General features: G+C 36.1%; 1 protein-coding gene across 1 annotated transcript in view; it reads right to left on the bottom strand.

Annotated features, from left to right (window-relative positions):
• DMD (dystrophin) overlaps window positions 1-19,370 on the bottom strand; it is a 2,307,273-nt gene that overhangs the window by 1,196,900 nt on the left and 1,091,003 nt on the right. The gene's annotated exons all lie outside the window — the stretch shown is intronic.

Here is a 19,370-nt window from a genome sequence, read left to right as displayed (position 1 = left end):
AAAAAAGAGAGAAGAAGAAGAAGATTTCTGTGATAATTGCAACAACAACAAAAATAAACAAATGGAACTTAATTAAACTGAAAACCTTCTGTACACTTAACGAGACAACAACCAAAGCAAATAGACAACCATCAGAATGGGAAAACATATTTGCATATTATGAATCTGACAAAGGCTTGATACTAGGATCTAGACAGAACTCAAATTACAAAAAAGAGCCAATAATCCCATATATCATTGGGTAAGAGACATGAATAGAACCTTCTCTAAGGAAGACAGATGGATGGCTAACAAACATATGATAAAATGCTCATTGTTCCTAATAATCAGAGAAATGCAAATCAAAACAACCCTGAGATATCACCTTATCCCAGTGAGAATGGCCCATATCACAGAGTCTCCAAGCTGCAGATGCTGGCATGGAAGTGGAGGGAAGGGAACACTTTTATACTGCTGGTGGGACTGCAAACTAATACAGCCTTTTTTGGAAGGAAGTATGGAGAACCCTGACAGAACTCAAATTAGACCTCCCAGATGATCTTGCAATCCCATTACTAGGCATCTACCCAGAAGAAAAAAATTCTTTTATCATAAGGACATTTGCTCTATGCTATTTATCACAGCTTAATTTACAATCACCAAAATGTGGAAACAGCCTAAATGCCCACCAGCCTAGGAATATATTAACAGACTGTGGTATATGTACACCATGAAATACTATTCAGCCATTAAAAAAGATAGAGATGGCTCGGTGCCTATAGCTCAACCGGCTAAGGCGCCAGCCACGTATACCTAAGGTGGCGGGTTCGAATCCCCAGCCTGGACCAGCCAAACAACAATGTCGGCTGCAACCAAAAAATAGCCGGGCGTTGTGGCGGGCACCTGTGGTCCCAGCTACTTGGGAGGCGGAGGCAGGAGACTCGCTTGAGCCCAGGAGTTGGAGGTTGCTGTGAGCTGTAATGCCACGGCATTCTGCCCAGGAGGACAGCTTGAGGCTCTGTCTCAAAAAAAAAAATAAATAAATAAATAAAAATAAAAAAGATGGAGATTTTACATCTTTTGTATTAACCTGGAATACATTTTTCTTAGTAATACATCACAAGAATGGAAATGCAACAATCCAATTTACTCAATTCTAATATAAAGGCAGTAGAGGAGCTAATATAAGGGGGTTCCAGGGGAATGAGGGAGTGGGGAGGGAGGAGGAAGGAGGGGGATGGGGTGCCATGGTGTGTGGCACACATCTTGGGGGCAGGACAATTATAAGAGGGACTTTATCTAACAAATGGAATCAGTGTAACCTAATTCTTTGTACCTTCAATGAATCCCAAACAATAAAAAGAAGCATTCAAGATTTGAAAAGAAAAAGGAATCTACTGTGATGCTAAATACACACATGCGCGAGTGCACACACACACACACACAACCACAGATACGTCCAAAAGCCACCTCAGACCAAGTACATCACAATATTTAATTTATCTTTATAGCCCCCCAGGCAATTTAAATTCAGTTGTTGAACCAAGTTTGAAAACCACAGGTAAAGAAAAAAACAAAGTTGTACCTTTTAGTTCTAACGTATTTTATTTTAAAATTTTACCTTCCATCATACAACACTTTAAAAAATATGTATAAGTAAAGAGAACTATTTTATTAATCCTTATGTACCTATTACTACCTTGAACAATTATTAACATTTTGTCAATTTTATTTAATTTTCACCATTTCTTCCTTTTGTTAAATTTTTTTCGAAGTTTTTTTTTAAGCAAAATTCACAAATAGTACTGTTTCACTTGAAAATATTTTAGCATGTATCTGGAATTTCTCCTTAAATAGTATAATGCATTGTAGTATAAATAAATGCAAGAAAAGATTAAGTACTTCATTTAGTAAATATTGGGCCAGGTATGATGGTAGTTGGTCTAAATGTGAAAACCCTAAGTGCCGTTTTCTATTGGCTTTTAACATGAAGCCAATCAGATTTTAAAATAAATTTGGTCACATTTCATCTTTAAGATATCAATAATGTTTCTTTCCCCATTTTTCATTATCTGGTTAATTCTTCCTCAGTTTTTTGGAACTCAGTTTAAGAATCGCCTCATTCTGTTTTATCCTGACAGTGACCCTCAAACTGTGTTACATACTCCGTTTGTATACTCGTAGCTCCCAATGCAGACCCTGCCAAATGCTTGCCAATCTGCATTAAAACCAGGAATTGATCATTTCTGTTCTTGGAAACTTTTTGAGATAAGGGTTTATAGTTTGTTCAGCTTTATATTTCTAGCCCGTAAACACATTATCAGTTATAGTAGGTTCACAAAAATATTTGTTGCATGAACACAAGTCTATGAATGATCAGTTCTGACAGTCTTTTTTTTTTTTTTTTTGAGATGGAGCCTCAAGCTATCCCCCTGGGTAGAGTGCCATGGCATCACAGTTCACAGCAACCTCCAGCTTCTGGGCTCAAGCGAGTCTCCTGCCTCAGCCTCCCAAGTAGCTGGGACCACAGGCACCTACCACAATGCCTGGCTATTTTTTGGTTGCAGCCATCATTGTTGTTTTCGTGGGCCTGGGCTGGATTCGAACCCACCACCTTAGGTGTATGTGGCTGGCGCCTTAGCCATGTGAGCCAGAGGTGCTGAGCCAGTTCCGACAGTCTTTAAGTGTCAATGCCAAAGACAAATGAAGAAAATAACCAATTCTACAAATCCCAAAACTCATATCTAAGCATAAATATTTCATAATATTCTGTTTATATAACTTTATAATATTCCACTTATATAATCACTATATATATCCTGCTTATATAAACCACTACATTGGTTTGTGGGATTTATGATGAGGAAGATGTTATACTAATTATTTTAACTGTTTCATTTTATGAGTGATCGTGGCTAGGAAAGATTAAACAATTACGCTATTAAAGAAGATTAAAGAAGGATGTTATCAATAATACCAATAATATCAATAACAAACCAAGCCCTGCAAGTCTTTATGAATTTACTGCAAAAGTTCACGCACAGGCAATATGTACATATTAATTTAGTAATAAATACATATATATTTTAATAAACATACTATTCTTTAACTTGTCTTATGTTTGTGGTAGAGAAGATTCACCAAAAAGGCAATGTTAACATTAATATATTTACATAATTTTCGTTAAATAAAAATTTTGAAGCACAGAGTGATTTAAATTATTTAACCCTACACTAAATTATCATATGCTTTCATTGAATTGTTTACATACCTTTTAATCTCTGGATAAAAATAAATAATTCAAATAATTAATAATAAATAATTATTCAAATAAATAATAATTTGAATTCAATAATTCAAATAATTAATAAAAAATAAATACGTCAAATAATTAATAATTCAAATAATTTGAAAACAATTAACAATTCAAATTATAATTAAAATATCATTTGCTACACTTATAGACAAACAAGCACCCAGATTCTGTTTCTATTAGAATACTAATTAATTATGGCACTATTCTTAAAAAAAAAAGAAGAAATTAAGTAAAAAACTCATTGTAAATACAATACCAATAACTTTAACTTCTTGGTTTCTGAATAAAATTTGAGTTAGTAAGCACATAACTAATTATTAATTAAATTGCTCAATGTACCCGACCAGGCCAAATTAATGATCAAGAATAGCTTGATGCAACTTTTGTTATGAATGGATAATTATAACATTGCTATTCTAGAATTGTGTCAGACAGGATTTTAATCATGAAAATAATAATGGAATTAAGGGTACAGGCAGTGTTCTTAAATATGCTGATATACTAATTATCATGGAACAGTAAGATGTTCATTTTTATAATAGAGCACATCTTATGTAAAGGGACCAAGACAGTAGGATAGCAAAAGTATTAAACTTAAAAAAATAAGTGAAAATCCAGACAAATATCTTATATGTAGCATCACCAAAGGCTTATCAAATATCCCACTAAAAAGTTCCTTTGAATCTATGGTCCCCCATATTATTAGTGAACATGAACTACTGTTCCTAATTTCAAATAAACTCAAAATGACCAAACTGGAAAGACAGTTGGGAAAGAGACCAGGGTGTACTAACAAGCATCTCAGAGTGCTGATAGGAAGGGTCAAATTCCTGGCTGTATTCGGTCTATTTTACTAATGAGAGAACTGAGGCTCAGATAAAACTTGCCAAAAATTCACACAGTTAGAGATTGGTAGAGTCACAATGCTAATCCAGGTCATTTTAATTCTAAAGCTGAGCTCCTGACTGTGCCTGAGACTCATCTATTCCTGAAAAAGCAGCAAAACTGGCTTTCTCCTGTCCATATTCTCCACAAAATTATGGCCACTTTTACACAAGTTACTCTTGTTCCTTGGTCCATGGATCAAGCACTGAAAAAACACAAATATTTTGGAACAGGAGTCAGGTGCCCTGTACTCAGGACAACCTATACTGAGAGATGACGTCATGGCTGCTGTGACCCAGCCATAAGTATTTTCGTCTTTCAGGAAAACTTGGGCCACGGCAATCCTCTTTATTTCTCTGAGTAAAGCTAGTCTGTATATACTGCCTTACTTTTTTGCTCATTCAGTACATTCATCCTAGAAAGATGAATTAAGTTTCTCATCTTGTTCTCAGAAAATATGTATTTGTTTTATGACAATGGCAATAATAATTATAGCACTTTACAGTTATATAGACTCCTTTATAGGGAAGATTTACAGGACCTTCACATGTCTGTTACTCATCATAGAGTGTTATTATTGCATACATCTCAGTGGGAGTATTATTGGAAGTGGTGTTTTCAGCATTTAAATATGTACCATTTTAAAACTTCCACTTTTTCATATGCTTACAATCTATTATCTCTCTTCAAAATGATAATATTTGTTTTATGTCTACTTTAGAGACACATAATCAAAATAGTAAATTTGGATTTCCCTTACCCTCTCTTGAGCAATTATTGCTGCAAATTTCTTCTCACTTCCCTTAGTAGGCATCATTTTCTCTCTTTCCTATTAAGTGTTACTTGTCTAGTTTAACAGGTTTTATTTTTTCTTCTGGTTATTGGATTCCTATCCACATAGGTGAAAAGAAAATTCTTAAACTCTTGTTTTCTCTGGCACGAAACATTTGCCTTGGTGTGCAGTTCTAGTTTCCCCCCAATTTTGACTTTGGGCATGATCATGATAACATTTGGACATAGTAGAAAACATGAGAAGGCATTGCATTCACAGTCAACACATGGTTACCCACTGCCAATGGCTCTTCAACACCGATGAATTATCCCTGCAATTTTAAGCTTGGTGACCACTACAATTGACTGGCTTTTTGGTGAAACTCCTTCGTCTGGTTTTCTTCCTACCTCAGTAGTTTCTGGGCTCCTTGGTATGTTTATTCCTTATCCAGTCACAAAATGCTAGAATTCTTCAAGGATTTGTCCGGATCAGTCTTCTCTTCTATCTATACTTTCTCCTTAGTTATTATATCCACTCATATAACTTTAAAAGGTATTCATATGCCTATGCATCTCATATTTATATCTTAGCTATTTCTTCCATGTCTCATGTGGATGTCCCATATATTCCTCAAATTTAATATTTACACATCTGGAAGTACCTCTATCTCAAAATCTGCTCCTCCGTTTCTGTTCTGCATTTCAGTATTGTCTAACTCAGGGATTATCCTTGACACCTCCTTCTCTTTCAACTTTACCTTCTAATCCATCAAAACTCGCTGGTAATCCCTCCACCAACGGGTATGCCAAAGACACGTTTATCTCCATTTCCATTGTCATCTCAAGATGTGTCTCATTTGCTCTTTTCCTTGATGTCCTAAATGGTCACTCTGTTTTCAGGGAGTCTCCCTCTGATCTATTACTTTTAGCAAAATCAATGATCATGCTACTGCCTTGCCCCAAACCTTCCTCTCACACCATGTATCACACATACTGGCTTTACTTCAGAACTCTTTACTTCAAGTTCTCTCCTGACATGTCAAGACTTGGTTCATGTGATTCTCTAACACTCTTCACTCAGTTGCAGGTCTCTGTTTTAGCCTTTCCTCAAAGAGAATTCTTTAAAGCCCTAGACTACAGAATGTCTTTTTGATAAAATATCTCATAGAACCTTCTAATTTTCATTCATATCAATTACTGAAACTTATAAATATACATTCACGTGTATGATTCATGCCTTAAAATGTTTTACCTTCTATGGCTTGGCACCTGTGGCTCAAGCGGCTAAGGCGCCAGCCACATACACCTAAGGTGGCGGGTTTGAATCCCCAGCCCGGGCCCGCCAAACAACAATGATGGCTGCAACCAAAAAATGGCCTGCGCTGTGGCGGGCACCTGTAGTCCCAGCTACTTGGGAGCCTGAGGCAGGAGACTCGCTTGAGCCCACGAGTTGGAGGTTGCTGTGAGCTGTGATGCCATGGCACTCTACCCAGGGGGACAGCCTGAGGCTCTGTCTCAAAAAAAAGAAAAATGTTTTCCCTTCTAGACCCCCCCTGGCAATTGGAGCAACACCAAAAATAAATAACTGGGATTTGATCAAGCTAAAAAGCTTTTGCACAGCTAAGGGTTCCACAAATAAAGCAAAAAGACAGCCATAGAAATGGGGGGAGATTTTTACATGTTTGTTTGTCACAAAGGCCTGATAACCAGAATGCACACAGAACTAAAGTTAAACAATAATAAAAGAGCAAACAACCCCCTCTATAAGTGGGCAAGAGACTTGAACAGAAACTTCTCAGGAGGTGATAGATGTATGCTCAACAAACACAGGAAAAAATGCTCATCATCTGTAATCATCAGAGAAAGGTAAATCAAAACCACTCTGAGATATCACCTAACCCTAGTAAGATTAGCTCACATCAAAAAGTCCCCAAACTGCAGATGCTGGCATACATGTGAAGAGAAGGGAACACTTTAGTACTGCTGGTAGGATTGCAAACTAATATAGCCTTTTAGGGAAGAAGTACGGATAATCTTCAAAGAACTCAAAGTTAACCTTCCATTTCATCCTGCGATCCCCACAAAGACATTTGCACCAGAGCGTTTACTATGGCTCAATTCATATTCGCCAAATCATGGAAACAACCTAAATGCACATCAACACATGAATGGATCAACAAATTGTGTCATATGTATACCATGGCATACTATTCAGCTGTTAAAAAAGATGGAGATTTTACATCTTTTACATTTACCTGGATGGAGCTGAAATACATTCTTCTTAGTAAAGTATCTCAAGAATAGAAAAAATGTATACAATATTACATTGTATACAGTATAATACAATATTAATCCATATTAATATGAAATAAATATATAATTACATGCTCATATGAAGAATAAAACACAAATATAGTCTACTACAGGGGCAGGGAAGGAGGAAGGGGGAAAGGGGAGAGGGAACATTGGCAGAAGGAGGGCAGGCATGTGGTGGATTTTACCTAATGTGCACCTTGAGAGACGGCCCCTGGGCGAGGGGCTCTTTTACAACTTGAACGTTATACTGGAAGTGAGAACAATATAACCTAAACATTTGTACCTGCATATTAATTCGAAATAAAAGAAAATGTTTTCCTTTCTTTACTCTAAGGTCCAAACATGCAGATAGAATGTGGGCTTTGTTAATTTCTATAGAGTTCTTTGGACAGAATCAGAAGTTAATGATTTATTAATTAAAAGGAAGAAGATGATGCCTTTGCTCATTGACATACATCATAGTATTTAGCACATGTATCATAAATAGTAAATGCTTTATGACAATTTTATGATGGATTAAGTACTGGTATAAAAACAGGGGAGTGAAGGAGAACACTTGCATCTACCATCTTCAAACTATCATGGTGTGTTCTGAGGATACAGAGATGAAATATATTGTCCTGGTTTTTAAAGGCCAATTAAAGAGGTAATAATGTGACTCCAAAAAATGTAGATGCAGATAAGGAAATGGTTGATCACTGCATCTGACCTTCATTTAAATCAGCGGTTCTCAACCTGTGGGTAGCGACCCACAGGAAATGTATTAAAGGCCCACGGCATTAGGAAGGTTAAGAACCACTGATTTAAATGAAGAACCGAAGAGGATAAGGGTTTGGGGAGTTTATGAATCCTTTTTGAGCCTCAGCAAGCCCAAGAGAATAGAAATTACTTGATAAATTGTTACTTAGCTGACTGGGGAAACTCCTTTCTTAGCAGGAGGCTTAAGTCAAGTTCCGCAATTAGTCAGTGCCAATAAAAAAATTATGGTGTGTGCTATTCAAATTTCTGGAGTATGGAAAAATATATAGGGCAGGTGGCAGAATGAAGTGAAGTGGCGGAATATGGTAAGCTGAAGATGGTCTTGCAGCTTTGGGGAAATATACTTGGTGAAAATCACATTCACTTTATATTGTCGCCCCTATGTTTTATCATCCTTACTTATCTGGGTCTGATCCTTCCTTTAATTGTACTTGGGAAATTATTCATCTCTATATCAACTTAAAATAGATTATACACATATCTCACATAATTTTCTCTTCTGGGCATCATCCTCATTTTGTTTTTCTCCCTACATTTAAAACTGAAAACTTTTCTGCAAAGGCTTTTATTAAAGCTTATTTATTGTTTGATGTGTTACGTAAGAAGTGTGGGATGTGAGATTGTGGGGTGGTGTGGTAGAAATGAGAAGTGGTTGTTGAAAGGGAAAGTGATCACGCATATGTTAATTCACTTGCTAATTGCATTTACTGAGCATCTAGTCTTTGCCAAACAGGAAGCCGAGTAATAAAGTTGTTGTCCTTGGGCAGTTCACAGTACATGCATGTGTATGCTGGAGTGTATAATCATGGAGGGGAGAGGGAGGGAGAAAAGAAATTTGTGTAAATAAGTAAATACAAAATAATGTAATTCACAATATGGAGAGTATGAGATATAGAATGGAATGGATATAGACAATAGAAATGGGAATTGGTGGGTACCAGCTTCTATTGGTTGGTACTTACCATGCATTATATGTGCCATCTTAACCATATCAACTGAACTAAGAGCTGAATTATTGCTCTTAATGTTACCTTGCACTATTGCTCATTAAAATGTTCACTGATAGAGATCAGCAACTTAGGTCTCTAGGCTTGTCTTTTATAATTGCAGAAAAAAATATGAAACAAAATTTACCATTTTAATCATTGTAAGTGTATAGTTCAGTGGCATTAAATACATTCATATTGTTTTGCCTCTATCACTACCATCCAATCACCATGGTCCATCTCCATATTTTCTCATCTTCCTAAACGGAAACTTGATACCCATTAAACAACTTCCCATTCCCCCTCCCCCCAGCACCTGGCAACACACATTCTACTTTCTGACTATGAATTTGAGTATTCTAGTTACCTTATCTAAATGGAATCATATAAGATTTTCCCTTTTGTATATGGCTTATTTCACCTAGCATAACATCTTTAAGTTTATCCATGGCATAGCCTATGTCAGAATTTCATTCCTTTTTAAAGATGAATAATATCCCACTGCATGGATATATCACATTTTGTTTATCCATTCATCAGTCAATGGACACATAGGTTGTTTCCTCCTTTTGGCTATTGGGACTAATGCTGCTATGAAATTGGTGCTTCCTTTAAATTCATTTGGGTATATACACGGAGGTGGAATTCTTACATATTGAAACTCTACTATGTTTTTGATGATGTAGACCAGTGGTTCTCAGCCTTCCTAACGCTGTGACCCTATAAGGTAGCAATGAAATAATGTTATGGTTGGGGGTCACCACAACATGAGGAACTGTATTAAAGGGTCACGGCATTAGGAAGGTTGAGAACCACTGATGTAGACAAATAAGATAAATTAAAACTTACTAATCGCTGTCCCATAAAAGTTTATGATTTTGGATAACAAGGAATAGTCACAAATAATGATAATAGAAGACAGTATAAATAAGTAGGATGCGAATTCTTCAGATGTTTGGAGGAGTTGGAGATCATTTTCTGATGGGTTGGCTAAGAAAGCCTTGATGGAAAAGGTAATTTAGTGGATTTTTTTTGCTTTTTCATTTTTTGGTGTTATCCAATATTTCTTCAGTGGTGGAGAGAATTAATGCTGGCTGGATATCGTGGTATTCCTATGTTCTCATGCTCCCTTGAAACAGTACTGGAGCCAATGTGACTAAATACTGGGAAATCGAAACTAGAGAGAAGTGATGCTTCACTTTTGGTCTGAGGCACTTAATAGTGTCCAGTCGTCTTTGTGAGTGCCTCTGAAGTATGACATGGTGGAGCTATGAGATAAAAGTAATCTAGGTCCCTGAGTTACTATGTGAAAGAGAGTTATTGGTTTTATATCAGACTTTATATGAACAAGAAATACAAATCCATTAAGTCATTGAAATTGAAGGGTTAGATTTTTTTTTTTGTGGCAACTGCCATTAATTATTCTGAATAAGCATTTTCACTTTTTGGCTAAGGTACCCTGATTTTCCTTTGGTGGAATTTCTCTTAACTTATTTCACATGATCTTGGTCGGGGGGGGGGGGTGCTGGGCTTTTAATTGTAGCACTCTACAAACTCTACAAAGGGGTGGGACAATCTCTTAATTTAGGCCAATTAGATTAGGAATTTAAATCCAGAGTTGGGAGAAACAGGGACACTATAGTTTAAGGCTAAGCCATTTTAATGGCAGTACAAATAAAAATAACTTTCCTTGAGCTCCTGATTCCAGGGCTGTCTTATCTGGGCCACAATTTCCTTCTCTTCCTTCCCTTCTGTACACTATTCAATATTTCTATAATGGATTTCATGTTACTTCAGTCAAAGGGAGATTGTTTCTGCTTCTCATAACCAAAGCTCCTCAATGATATAGGTGGGGAAGATGTTTATGTGTGAAATTATATTCTAAAGAAGTACAGGACCAAGGCATTTTAGATAAAATGAACCCAATTTGCTATAGAGTTGCATTTGAGATGGAAGTTACAGAAGCTAAGGTAGAGTCATAAATGCCAGAGTATGAATTTTGGATGTTGGCCTATGGGCTAGGGGGTTATAAAATCAAAGGCCTACAGGGTACACGCAAGATACATAAAATTGTAAAGCTGTACAAGACATAAAGCAGTAAGTACTAAACTTAGTGTGTTACCCAGTCCAATCCCTGCCTGCTTTCATTGCCTCTTAAAGTTCCCTGCAGGCCAAACAAAACAATGAAGCAAAACATATCTCCCAGTTCTTTTTTCTCCAGGGGCTACCAGCTTGAAGGCAAGGCTATCAACAGAGCACCATTGAAGGTTTCTGTGCTGGGAATGGGAAGCAGGAAGTACTCCTTTAGAAGATTAAGTTGTCCAAATAAATAGGAGTTTAGGTCGAGAGAGATCTAGTACAAGGAATCTCTTGACATGAGATTGGTGTCCAAAAGAATGAGAAGGGAGGATGTGGAAATGGTTGTAATGAGAGAATCTATAAACCCAGCAAATGCTGAGATGTGGAATTAAAGTGCAGGGAGGTATAAAGAAAGGATAATATATGTTTTAGCCTGAGGGCCTTATGAGATACAATGTGGTACATATGTTCGTGGAATTGGGAAGCGTAATTAAGTTATAGGTTTTAGGGGTGAAAGTAGTGGTGCTATTGACTTGGTAAAGTTAAGAAGGCTTCTTAAAATTTGTGAATTTATGATTTCTTCTTAAAATATGTAATAGGACTAATAGCTCCAGGGAAGAAGACACAAAAGTGTGCTTACAGAAATTATATAGACTTTTTTTAAATGAAGGACTATCCCAGGAAAATGATTGCACTCATGAGAGCAAGTTTATGATTTCTCTGGAAGGTTATTGTACCATGTGGGTAATGAACAGAGCTGAGTATTAGAGGGGTACTATGCAATGTCAAGACCAGTCATTTTAAACAATTATAAATTATAAAATTTGAACATGGGGATTGTTTTGAGAAAATATGTCCATTTTCTATACCCAAATGTTAAATATTTTTAGATGATCAGTGGCAGGTGAGTTTACAAAAAAACATTGATTACAAACAAAGCAACAACCGCATAAACACCAGGGTTATTTGAAAGCTGAGAAGTAATTCTAACGTAAGGGCATCTTTCAATGTATAATGCAGACCCATGAGCTAGCACCAGAATCATATTAGAATGTTTTAATTACCTTATTTCATGTATCTACTCACAAAGAGTTTATACACAAAATGGAAGTTAGTTAGTTATCTTGTGATTGAAAGAAGACAGAACAAAAAAGGTATATACTTAATGACTCTATTTTTATAAATATCTTGAAAATGCAAACTAATCTATAATGTCAGAAAGCAGACTGGTGGTTGTCTGGGGATGAGGAAAGGGGTGGGAGAGGGTTCTTATCAAGAGGAGACTTGTAAGGATGATGAATACATTTATTATCTTGATTGTAGTAATAGTTTCACTGGTATATAAATGTTAAAACTTGTAAAGTTTTTTTTTAAACGTGTTTATATATACATATACACACAAATATATATGCCATTTATACCTTAATAAAGCTGAGTTTTAAAAGTGAGCAGCTTGAAACTAAGCAAACGGCCTTCAGAATGGGAGATTTTTGCCTGATATAAATAGGACAAAGGGCTGATATCCAGAAACTACAGAGAACTCAAATTAATCAACAAGGAAAGAGCAAACAGGAAAAGAGCAAACAACCCCATTTGTAAGTGGGCAAGAGACTTGAACAGAAACTTTTCAGAAGATGACAGACTAATGGTCAAGAAACACATGAAAAAATGTTCATGGTCTCTAATCATCAGAGAAATGCAAATCAAGACTACTCTGAGATATCACCTAACTCCTGTGAGATTAGCCTATATCCTAAAATCCCAAATCTGCAGATGCTAGCAGAGATGTGGAGAGAACAGAACACTTTTACACTGCTGTTGGGATTGCAAACTAATACTTTATGGAAAGAACTATGGAGAATTCTCAACTAAAAGCTGGCCTTCCATTTGATCCACCAATTCCATTACTAGGTATCTACCTAGAAGAAAAAAAATCATTTTACCACAAGGACAATTGCACCAGAATGTTTATTGTGGCTCAATTAACAACTGCCAAGATGTAGGAGCAATTCAGGCGCCCATCACCTCATGAATGGATTAACAAACCAAGGTATATGTATACCAGGGAATACCATTCAACCGTAAGGAAAGATGAAGGCTTTACATCTTTTGTGTTTAATTGGATGGAGTGGAAACACATTCTTCTTAATAAAGTTTCTCAAGAATAACAAAATATCCAATGTACTCAATACTAAAAGGAAACCAATATATAAACAACTACATGCCTGCAGGTCTAGTGAGAGGGAGGGAGAGGGAACAAGGGAGGAGGGAGGGTGACTGGCAGGATCTCCCCTAATGTGCACAATGTGAGGGTGTTCAGCATGCTCCCAGGTGAAGCATTTAACTACAACTTGAACCTTACCTTAGAAATGAAAACAGTGTAACCTAAATATTTGTGCCCTCATATTTAATCTGAAATAAAAATAAATAAATAAAAATACATTTAAAATGGTTTTTAAAAGTGAATTGGTTGGCCATAACACTACCTAAATGCATTAGGTACAGAAATTATGCATAAAAATAATGTATGCCTCAAAAATTGGATAAAGGAAGTGTAGTATACATACACAATGAAATACTATTTAGCCATAAAAAATGAAACCATGTCTTTTGCAGCAACATGGATGAAAATAGAGGCCATTACCTTAATAATGCAAATAGCAAAAGTCAAACATTGGGTGCTCTCACTTATCAAGGTAAATAATATGTATACATGCGGCTGGGTGCAGTGGCTCATGCCTATAATCCTAGCACTCTGGGAAGCTGAGGCAGGTGGATTGCCTGAGCTCACAGGTTCAAGACCAGCCTGCACCAGAGCGAGACCTCATCTCAAAAAATAGGCAGGCATTGTGGCAGGCACGTGTAGTCCCAGCTACTGGTGAGACTGAGGCAAGAAAATCACTTAAGCCCAAAAGTTTAAGGCTGCTGTGAGTTATGATGTCATGGCACTCTTTGGAGGGCAACAAAGTGAGACTCTGTCTCAAGAAAACAAATATATACATGCATGTACAGAATAGAATGATAGACAGAGGCTCAGGATGGGAAGGTTGGAGGGGCCTAGGGGATGAGAAATTACTTAATGGGTACAATGTCTATTATTTGGATGATAGATACACTAAAAGCCCAGATTTCCCCACTACACAATATAATCCATCTATGTAACAAAATTAACACTTGTAGCCTTTACATTTATACAAATAAAACAATGTAACAAGAAATAGACCACAGCATAACTAAAAGTCAATGACTACTATAGTGAAAGCTGTAGTGTGTCACCCAGATCCACAAATTATAAACGAAGCATCCCATCTAGTTGCTGGAAATGTCATCTAACAAATCACAGCTAAGCCCTTCTAAGAAACTTCCTTTAGCAGGCAGGCGCTTCCTTGCCCACGATTATACTGTCTGGATGTGGATAGCTGGGAGGCTTATAACCAATAACTGATGGAGTACAGCTCTAAAGGTCCATTTCCCTTGCCTTACTCAGGAATAATGTGAATGACTATTCCAACTCCACCTGAGATCTTATGGTTGCATCGCTACTCAACTCTTCTCTCTGCCCAACCGTGCTATCTTTATCACTCTTATGGGTTTTTCTTAAAAGTACCCATCTATAAACCACTTGCATGAAAATCTGTCTCAGAATCTAAATATAAGACAACAATCTACTATTTTGAAAAGTTAAATTATAGAAAATAGAAGTACATACCCAAAGTAATCATCCAAAAAATCATGAAAATTTATATCATTATCCATAAAGATCTATTATACAATGACACAGTCATGTTTTTGTTATTGTTTACTGCTGCTTTAATTTGCTACTGGATATGGAATAAAATACAAGATACAAGTCTTTAAAGAAAAGAAGTATGTCAGCTCGGTGCCTGTGGCTCAAGCATCTAAGGCACCAGCCATGTACACTTGAGCTGGAAGGTTTGAATCCAGCCCGGGCCCACCAAACAACAATGATGGCTGCAACCAAAAAATAGCTGGGCATTGTGGTGGATGCTTGTAGTCCCAGCTACTTGGGAGGCTGAGGCAGGAGAATCTCTTAAGCCCAGGATTTGGAGGTTGCTGTGAGCTGTGATGCCAAGGGCACCCTACCCAGGGTGACAGCTTGAGTCTCTTGTCTCCAAAAAAAAAAAAAAAAAGAAAAAGAAAAAGAAAAAGAAAACAAAGAAAAGAGATATGTCTAAAATTTAGCATATGATAACAGAGACTATTCCACAGAATGTCAACTACTGAGAATGTCATGTTTGGGATAGTAACTATCATTAAATTTCAGTACATAGAATTGTTGTCATTCTTACTGGATTCAGTCACCGTGTCAAGATAATGTGACCATACTCAATAGAAACTGCATTTTAATATTGTTACTAACAGGAACTTAGCAAAATTTTCCCTCTTAATTTGTAAATTCATTAAAATGACACCATTAATATTTATGGAATTAAGTGCTGACTTCGAGGGAGTCACAATTCACTAAATAAAATTGTTGTGAGAATTCCTTCCTTTGGAAGAAAAGAGAGCGTTTTTTAAATTTTCAACTGCTTTTCACTGTCTAGATACATGAAACACACGTCTTAGCTTTGGAAGATAAAGAACAGAAACATGTCCTCTACAGAAAAGCCTTCTAGGATATGAAATGGTAAGAGACATCTTCCATCTAATTATAGATACGTGAAAACATGGTCCATTAACTACAATAGTTCTTATTTCCCCTCCCATCAACGCTCATCTATCCCTCAGGCATTGATTTCAAAAATCATTTTACACACATAGGTATATATTTGACATACAAAGGAAGAAGTGTAAATGAAGCTCACTTCCAAACTACCTTCATGTAGTGCAAAAGACTCTATTCCCTTTACAGTAGTGCCAAAAAAGATGAAATATCCGGGAATTTATCTAACAAAGGACATGAAAGATCTCTATAAAGAGAACTATGAAACTCTGAGAAAAGAAATAGCTGAAGACGTTAATAAATGGAAGATACCATGCTCGTGGTTGGGAAGAATCAACATTGTTAAAATGTCTATACTACCCAAAGCAATCTACAGATTAAATGCAATCCCTATTAAGGCACCATCATCATACTTTAAAGAGAGCTTAAAAAACTAGTTTTTTTTTTTCATTTTATATGGAATCAGAAAAAACCTTGAATAACAAATACACTACTCAGAAATAAAAACTGGTCTGTATCACGCTACCAGACTTCAGGCTATACTATAAATCTGTAGTGATTAAAACAGCCTGGTACTGGCACAAAAATAGAGAGGTAAATGTATGGAACAGACTAGAGAACCAAGAGATGAACCCAGACACTTATCGTCATTTGATCTTTGATGAACCTATCAAAAACATTCAATGGGGCAAAGATTTCCTAATCAACAGATGGTGCTGGGAGAACTGGCTGACAACCTGTAGAAGAATGAGACTGGACCCCCATCTCTTACCATTAACAAAGATTGATTCTTACTGGATAAAAGATATAAACTGAAGACATGAAACTATAAAAATATTAGAAGATAGTTCAGGGAAAATGCTTGAACAAACTGGCCTGGGAGAATTTTTTATGAGGAAGACACCCCAGGCAAATGAAGCAACACCAAAATTATATTACTGGGGTCTGATCAAATTGAAAAGCTTCTGCACAGCCAACAGCACAGTAAATAAAGCAAATGGATAGCCTTCAGAATGGGAGAAGAATTTTGCTGCTTATGCTTCTGACAAAGGTCTGATAACTAGAATCCATCAAACTAATCAATAAGAAAAAAACAACCCCATTTCTATGTGGGCAAGAGACTTGAACAGAAACTTCTCTGAAGAAGACAGGTGCTTGATTTACAAACCCATAAAAAAATGCTCACCATCTTTAATCATCAGAGAAATGCAAATCAAAACCACTTTGAGATATTATCTAACTCCAATGAAATTAGCCCACATCACAAAATCCCCAAACTACTGATGTTGGCATGGATATGGAGAGAAGGGAACACTTCTATAATGCTGGTGGGAATGCAAGCTTATACGACATTTTTGGAAAGAAGTTTGGAGAATACTCAAGGAACTAAAAGTGGACCTACCATTTGACCCTGCAATCCCCCTACTAGGTATTTACCCAGATGATCAAAAATCATTTTACAACAAAGATATTTGCACCAGAATGTCTATTGCAGCCCAATTCATAAATGCCAAGTCATGGAAGCAACCCAAGTGCCCATCAACTAATGAATAGATTAACGAATTGTGGTATATGTACACCATGGAATACTATGCAGTCATAAAAAAGATGGAGACTTCCCATCTTTTATGATTACCTGGATGGAGCTGGAACATATTCTTCTTAGTAAAGCATCTCAAGAATGGAAAAAAATGCATCCAATGTACTCAATACTACTATGAAATCAGTATTTAATCACCTACACATTCATAGGTATGGTAAAATATAACTATAGTCTAGAAAGAAGGAGGGAAGAGGAAAGAGAGGGAAGGGGAAAGGGGAAGTCAGGAGGAGGGAGGTTATTTGGGGGGATTCAATCCAATGTGCATAATGTAATGATACATTTCTAAACTACTGAGAATAGAGTATAAATGTTTTTACCACAACAAATAAGGGAGGAGACAGTTATGTTAATCAGTTAGATGTAAGCATTCCACATTGTGTATCAAATCAGCACATTATAGCCCATAAATGCACTAATGTACAGTTTTGATTTAATAAAGAATTAAAAAAGAATGAGAATAAAAATCATGTCTATAGGTTTCTTTAATGTAGAAAAACAATCCATGTATATTAAAAGGCAGTATGATAATGACTTCACTTTCTGAGTTTGCTTACTAAAGCTGAACTGCATTTTCATTTTGCTTTTTTAGTTTCAAACATCATTATCCTATTAATAATCCAACATTTGTGGCATAAGTATTTTAATTCTGTTCACATTTCATCTTTGACCCAAAGATTTGGACATCATGGAGAGAAACATGAAAATCATTTAGAGAGCTATTTGATGGAAAACATTTTTGTGCTTATTATATTTTCCAGTTTTCACAATTATTCCCTATAATACAGTTTGGGGCAAATATCACTGATAAAATGGATACCTTATGACTAGGAGGCTTTGATGGAGAAACAGAAGTATTTAAGTTTGTATATATAAGGAATCTCTTTCATGATTATTGATAAGACTGATAAAGTTAGTCCTTATATAAAATATATTTCTTAGTTTCTTTTAGCGTATTTTCTAAAAACTTTTGATTATACCTTTGAGAAGACACACGGCCATGTCCAGTCAATACAGAGTTGTATAATTATTATGCAAGCATTTATTTTTAAATTATGATAGACCTCTTTCATGATCGATAGACCTCTCCAAAACCAAAGAGACTATGAAGCTGAGGCCAGTGGGAATCTAAATGCCTCCCTTTAGCTCTGCTGGGATCTATTTCTTGTTATATACAGAATCCTGAAAAAATGGGCCTGGAATTAATTCCAGTGCTTTTAAGACCAATCTACAATTTAATTTCCTTTGTGGCCTTTGAAACACCACCATTATAAAATTCCTAACATTCCTAATGCCTTAGATTTGCCCCAGGTATTCCCTTATTAAGGAATAAAAGAAAGCAAAGCAAAACAAAACACAATCCCTCACATGACTCGCAGTTCTCTTTCTCAGTAAAGAAAGGATTTTCCCTTAATTTTACTTATCTCATTTTTCTGTATTCTTCACCCTTAAAATACGTCAAGTCTTGTTCATCTCTCTCTTAAACTTTCTCCTTCATACCTTTCAAACACTTTGTTCTTTCTTTTTCTTTTATCTAGTTGGGTCTTCTAGAGCTCTATTACTATTATTCATGTTATTGTTCAGAAACCCACAAATGTTTATGTGGCCGAGAATTCTGATTCTGAGTTAAAATCAAAATACGAGTAAAACGTGCCTTTATTCATTTTGGTGAGAACTAATTTATTCTTGCCTTCCCTAGGCATATTGTCAGAATTGTGATTTTGATTTTCTAGTACTTTAATTTGAAAGTGTTAGTGCCAGTAGAGAATGCCTAAACAACCTCGTGCGTGAAGTCAGCTGACCCTAGCAAGTCATAGACACCTGCCAGGTTTCTCTGATCATAGAAAAGTAATCATAATCTTAACTTTTCCTTTGAAACTGAAGACAGTAATGCTGGATAATTTCCAAAAGACTTGGAAAAATATTGGCATAAAACAAAAGGTCTTTTTCTCTTTCTCTTTTCTTTTTCCTTCCTTCCTTCTTTTTTTTTTTTTT

This window comes from Otolemur garnettii, unplaced genomic scaffold, assembly GCF_000181295.1.
Source record: "Otolemur garnettii isolate 467f Iridium unplaced genomic scaffold, OtoGar3 scaffold00072, whole genome shotgun sequence".
Classification (NCBI taxonomy): domain Eukaryota; kingdom Metazoa; phylum Chordata; class Mammalia; order Primates; family Galagidae; genus Otolemur; species Otolemur garnettii.
The sequence above is the reverse complement of the archived record's forward strand: the minus strand, read 5'-3'. Positions and strand labels throughout refer to the sequence as shown.